Here is a 6,260-nt window from a genome sequence, read left to right on the forward strand (position 1 = left end):
AGACAGACAAACAGGGAGGGAACCTGGAGGAAGGTTGGCAGAGAGAAGGGCAGACAGTCTGGGGGACAAGAGGCAGGAGGTGAGGCAGGTGAAAGCTGGTAAGCAGAAGGATGGGCAGACACACAAGGGACAGTGGCAGGGCAAAAGAAAGACTAGATGTGTTACTGGAGAATTGCCTAGGTTCTTGTCTTCAGTGTAGGAAAGAATTCAAATACTGAGACAAATAGTGCCAAGTGAGCAGAAGTTTGTTAGCAAGCAGAGGGTTAGTAGTAAAAGTACACTTGACTAGGAAGCATCAAGTGGGCTACTCAGGCAGAGAAAGAATCTGAGTGCCCCATAGTCGTTTTCTTGGGGTTTTATACTCCTTTTTTCTCTTGATCTGTCTCTATTTACATTTAAAAGCCAGGACAAGACCCCCCTACGAAGACTATTTCCTTGGCTTAAGGTTTAATTACCAAGTTAGAGATCTTATCAAGTTAAGGGCTTTATTAAATTAAAGACCTCTGTAAATATAATTTCCTTGGCTTAAAGTTTAACTATGTAGGGACCATCTTATTGAGGAATGTCACCACCCTGTCTCTTCCTTTGTTGAGATTGTCTTATTGAGGAATGTCACCACCCCATTGCCTCTTCTTCCTGAGTGCAAGCTCTCCCCCTCCCCCTTACAGGTGGAAGGCAGGAGGCTGTCTGAGGGAAATAGTTGGGACAAACACACCATTGTCCCCACTGGTGTTAGAGGAGTGTCTTCAGGTGAAGGTGGATCCCATTCTTGGACTTCAACAAAATTCCAGGAACAGGGATGGGAACTCTGGTGGGGTTCAATGACAGCTCAAAGTGGAGTAAGGTCAGGACATGGCCACCTTCAGCTCGTTCATGGCAAACTGCTTCCCAATGCAGTTCCTGGGTCAGAAGGGGGTGGGGCAGAGGTGGGGTGGGATGGGGCGGGGGCAAGAATTGAATGGAATGGAATAAAATAGAATGAAGGAAATCAAGAAGGAAGGAAGGAAGGAGGGATGGTTGGAAAGAAGGAAAGTAATTGCAGGAAGGAAATGGAAGGAAGGTAGGGAAGAAGGGAAGGAAAGAAATAGATTGAAGGAAGGAAGGAGAGGAGGGAGAAAGGAAGGAAACTCAGGCCCAAACAGATGTTTTAAATGTCGAGCACTAAGAAGCTATTGTTGGCCTGAGGCTGGGTTGTGAGTTGATAGAATGGTTGCTACCCAGAACCAGTGTTTAGATATTTATGGTTGAACTGAGCTCTCTTGGAATTTTACCCAAGAAGGAGGAGCTGGTCCAGCCAGATCCAAGTTTTGCTCTTACCTGATATAGTCAGGATCATAGACCTGGAAGACAACTGTGCTCCCCCACAGCCAGCGAGGACTGGCACATAGGAGTTTCTTTACTCATTTCAGAAACTTATGGCTCCTGATCCTTTTGAAACTGTAATTGAGGGAGAGACAAACCAACTAAAACTTTATTTGAGGTCTAGTACTTGGAGTGGGGATGAAGGATAGGACAGCCACAGGAATGGTAGTTGTATGTCTACCAGCAGAAATTAAAGGTTTGGAACTGTTTCTGATGACCTGGTCTTTGATTCACTCTTGTTATTGATCTATGACGTATCATATGGGCAGATCTGTGCATTGTTGGGCTAAGCTTTGGACCCTCAATCAGAACTGCTTCCAGAACCTTACACATTATAGGCATTTGATAAATGTTGTTCAGAGACAGACTCCAAAGTGTACAAATCATTTTCATAGGCTTGTATTATGTAATGCTCACAGTAAATCTGTGGTGAGGTAGGGATTATTACTTCATCCTGTTTTACAGAAGAATGAGGAAATCAAGATTAATGATATCACCAGGTGATCTGGATTTAAGCTCAAGCCTGCTGACCCCAAGGTGTCCTTCCCCTGGGCTACCACAGCCCCTTGGTGTTCCTGTATTATCATACTAATCTCAATATGTTCCAGTCGTTGGTTACCCTGTTAGCAAATTCACTTTCAATACTGGTTAACCTTGTTTTCTTAGAGCCCAGAATAGGGTATAACCAAAAAAGAAAAGAAAAGAAAAGAAAACAAAAAAACCTCAAATCAGTTGTCCTTGAGTTGATTCCAACTCATATTAACCCGATAGGACAGAGTAGAATTACCCCCATAGGATTTCCAAGGAGTGGCTGATGGATTCAAACTTCTGACCTTTTTGGTTAGCAGCCAAGCTCTTAACCACTATGCCACCAGAGCTACAGCATAGGGTATAGCTCACAGGAAATATGACTTTTTTTTTTTGAAGGAAAGAAATAATTAAAGGAGGGAAAGATGGAGAGAGAAATGGAGAGGGGGGACGGGAGGGAGGAAGAAAAGAAGGAAAGAATGAGGGAAGGAAAGGGAAGGGAAGAAAGAAAAAAGAAAGGAGGAAGGTAGGGAAGGAGGGAGTGGGAAGGGAAAGATGGAGAGAAGGAAAGACAGAGGAAGGAGTGAAGGGAGCGAGAAAAGGAGGAAGGAAGAAAGGAAGGAAGGAAAGGAAAGGAAGGGAAGGAGAGAGAGAGAGAGGAATCCATACAGGAAAGTGAATGAGTGAGTCTTTATTAAAATTTTTGTTGCAAGTGACAGATAAAATCTTGAGCAATTTAACAGATAAAAAGAAAAAAAAAAAGCTGGGGGCACAGGGGTGTTCCAAGGAGCCCAAGGGCAGAGGGCATCCAGAATTCTGGAAACGGCAGAAATAGGGACTGGGGAACTGCTGGGACTCTGAGTCTCTGGTTCTTTATACGTAGGCATTAATTCATTCTACAAACATTTATTGAGGACCTATTATATACCAGGCACTTTTCTAGAAGCTGGGGATACAGCTATGAACAAACAATTCTTGTCCGTAAATAGCTTAGGTTCATGTGGTAGAAAAGAGCAGTTCTACCCTTACTATGCTGACACACTTCCATTCTACCAATGTCTGCTTGGCTCTGCTGAGTCCTATTCCAAGAACCTTGTTTGAGTATCATGGTTGAGGGGTCTTCCCGGTACAATCAATTGTGGCATAAGATTAAATGGGTTATTCAGAGTACCACCCTAATAGACGGAGGGTAGATTTCACAGAAGGTTACCTTGACCAAAATACCAAAAATGAAACCTGTTGTCATTGAGTGGATTCTGACTCATAAAGACTCTATAGGACAGAGTAGAACTATCGCATATGTTTTCTAAGAAGCTGCTGGTGTATTCAAACCTGCCAACCTTTTGGTTAGCAACTGAGCTCTTAGCCACTGTGTAATCAGGGCTCCGTTATCTTGACAGATATCTCAAAGTGATTCCACTTCAGTGAATGAGGGACTACATGTATGAGAAGATGGATGGATGGATTCATTAATTTATTAGATAAATATTTATTGAGTACTTCTTGTTATTAGGTGACTCAGTGACCTGAAGTATAACAAAATGAAACGTTGCCCGGTTGCCCTCCATCTTCACAACTGCTGTGTTTGAGCCCATTGTTGCTGCCACTGTGTCAATCTATCTCATTAGGGGTCTCCCTCTTTTTCACTGACCCTCTGCTTTACAAGCATGCTTTTCTCCTGCAATTGGGCCCTTCTGATGACATGTCCAAAGTAAGAGAGACAAGTCTTGCCACCCTTGCTTCTAAGGAGCATTCTGGCTGAACTTCCTCCAAGACAGATTTGTTTGTTCTGCTGACAGTTTATGGTATAGTCAACATTCTTCATCAACAGCACAACTGAGCACTTAACTTTATGCAAGTGTCATCCTAGGAGCTGGGGATTCAGCAGTGTGATGGTTAAGATTATGTGTCAACTTGGCTGGGCCATGATTCTCAGTGTTTTTATGTGATCACCCTCGTGATGGGATCTGCTGTGAGTAGCCAATCAGTTGAAAGGGATTTTCCTTGGGCGTGTAGCCTGTACACAAACATAAGTGGACTTTCTGGCTTTTGCCCACTTTGGATTCTGCAGCTCCCTCCTGTTCATTTGACCTCCGGTTCTTGGGACTTGAGCTAACAGCGTACCTGCCTATCTTGGGATTCGTCGATCTTCACAGCCAGTGAGCAAGAGTCCTGCTCTCTGAACAGCTGATCTTGGGTTTGCCAGCCCCTGTATCTAGGTGAAATCAGGAGAATCCTGTATCCTGGCCCATGGGCTTTGTACGTTCCAGCCTCTACAATCACGTGAGCTGTTTCTACGATATAATTTTTTTTCTCTCTCTCTATATATTTGGAAACCCTGGTGGCATAGTGGTTAAGTGCTATGGCTGCTAACCAAAGGGGTGGGAGTTCAAATCCTCCAGGTGCTCCTTGGAAACTCTATGAGGCAGTTCTGCTCTGTCCTATAGGGTCGCTATGAGTTGGCATCGACTCGATGGCACTGGGTTTTGTGTATATATATATATTTATACTTTTTATGAGATTTGCTTCTCTAGAGAATCCAGCCTAAGACATTTGATACCGAGGGTGGTTCTGGAGGAAAAATTTGTTAGGATGAGTTTTCTAAATTTGTTCTTAAGTCTGGGTAGTCTTAAAGATGTTGATGACTCTGCTTCCAGTAGTAAAAAGGGCATTGTTAACCCATGGCTTGAGGTGGCAATTCAAATATGCAAAATGTCACCACCAATAGATCAGGTATTGGTGAAAGGGGAGGCTCTGGGAGATTGCATATAAGATAACTTTCTACAATTTTGTCATAATGAGAAATATAATGAAGCTGGTTCATTGGTCCTACTTTCACTACACAAACTGGTGAAAGAAAGAGTTGAGCTCAGGACTTCAGAGTCAAAGCTTAAGTGCCACATAAATGACCTCAAAATTTCCACTTTTGCTTTGAAAGAAAGTTTTATTTCTTGTAGTAACAGAGCTGATATTGCCGAAAACCAGACTTGAAGTTTTATTGTAAAAGTGGCTGAATTACAATTCTAGACCAATTGTCAACCTCAAGAGGTGTTTGAAGTTAAAGTGAGGGCATTGTTTGGGAAAAAAATGGGATCCTGAAACTTGGGATGAGGAAATATGGGCAGATAATCAGGAAGCTGGAGACACTGAGAACCTAAATTCCTTTGAAGCACTCCTGCCAATAGAACCACTTCCATCTGAAGAAATTACTTCATGCTTGTCTGCTACTCCACCCTGCCCAGAAAAACCGTTAGCCCCTGCACTCCCATCTAATGAGATTAACCCTAGCCCAGATGCCTCTAAAGAGCCTTTGCCTGGGGCATCACCTGAGGCAGATGCTTTACAAGACAATGCTGAATATTTTCAAAACAATTCCATGCTGCTGATTCTGGCTTCTAGACCTATAACTAGACTTAAGTCCTATGATTCCCAAAAGGCAAGATACAAAGTGTGACCTAGGAGAAGGTACTCTATGTTCCAAAAGAACTGCTTGACTTTTCTAATATGTACAAACAGAAACCTGGGAAATATGTGTGGGAATGGCTATTAAGGGTGTGGGATAATAGTGCAAGGAACATAAAGATGGATCAGTCTGAGTTTGTTGATATGGGTCCAATAAGCACAGAATCTTCGTTCAATGTTTCAGCTTGAGAAGTTAGGAAAGGATCTAATAGTTTATTTGGTTGGGTTGCTGAAGCATGGATTATGCAGTGGCCTACACTAAATCAAGTTGAAATAGCAGGCCTGCCTTGGTATACTGTACAAGAATTTATCCACAGGCTTAGGGAAATTGGCATGCTAGAGTGGATTTATCAGGTTAGACCCACAGACCCACACATGGAATGCCCAGAGGACACGCCTTTTACTATGACTGTAAGGAACAAATTTGTGAAGGAAGCTCCAGTGTCCTTGAAGACTGCTGTGATTTAATGTAAATCATATTAGACTGTGGGAACTAACCTAACTGAATTAAGACACCTAACTACAAAGGGGAAACCCTGGTGGTGTAGTGGTTAAATGCTATGGCTGCTAGCCAAAACGTCAGCAGTTTTAATTCACCAGGCACTCCATGGAAAAGCTATGGGTTTTCTGTCCTAGAGGGTTGCTATGTGCTAGAATCAACTCAACGGCAATGCTTTATTTATTTATTTATTTTTTAACTACAATAGGGCTGATTGGACTCTGTGGTAGTAGGGGCCAAGTGGCAGCACTCAATCAACAAAGTCAAGGTGGGAGGCGAAGCCAAGATGGTGGAATAGCCAGATGCTTCCAGCAATCCCTCTTACAACAAAAACCCAAAAAATCAAGTGAAACAATTATATTTATGGCAAGCTAAAAGAAAAAAAAAAAAAAAAAAAATTTTTTTTTTC

This window comes from Elephas maximus, chromosome 3 (genome assembly GCF_024166365.1).
Source record: "Elephas maximus indicus isolate mEleMax1 chromosome 3, mEleMax1 primary haplotype, whole genome shotgun sequence".
NCBI classification, from domain to species: domain Eukaryota; kingdom Metazoa; phylum Chordata; class Mammalia; order Proboscidea; family Elephantidae; genus Elephas; species Elephas maximus.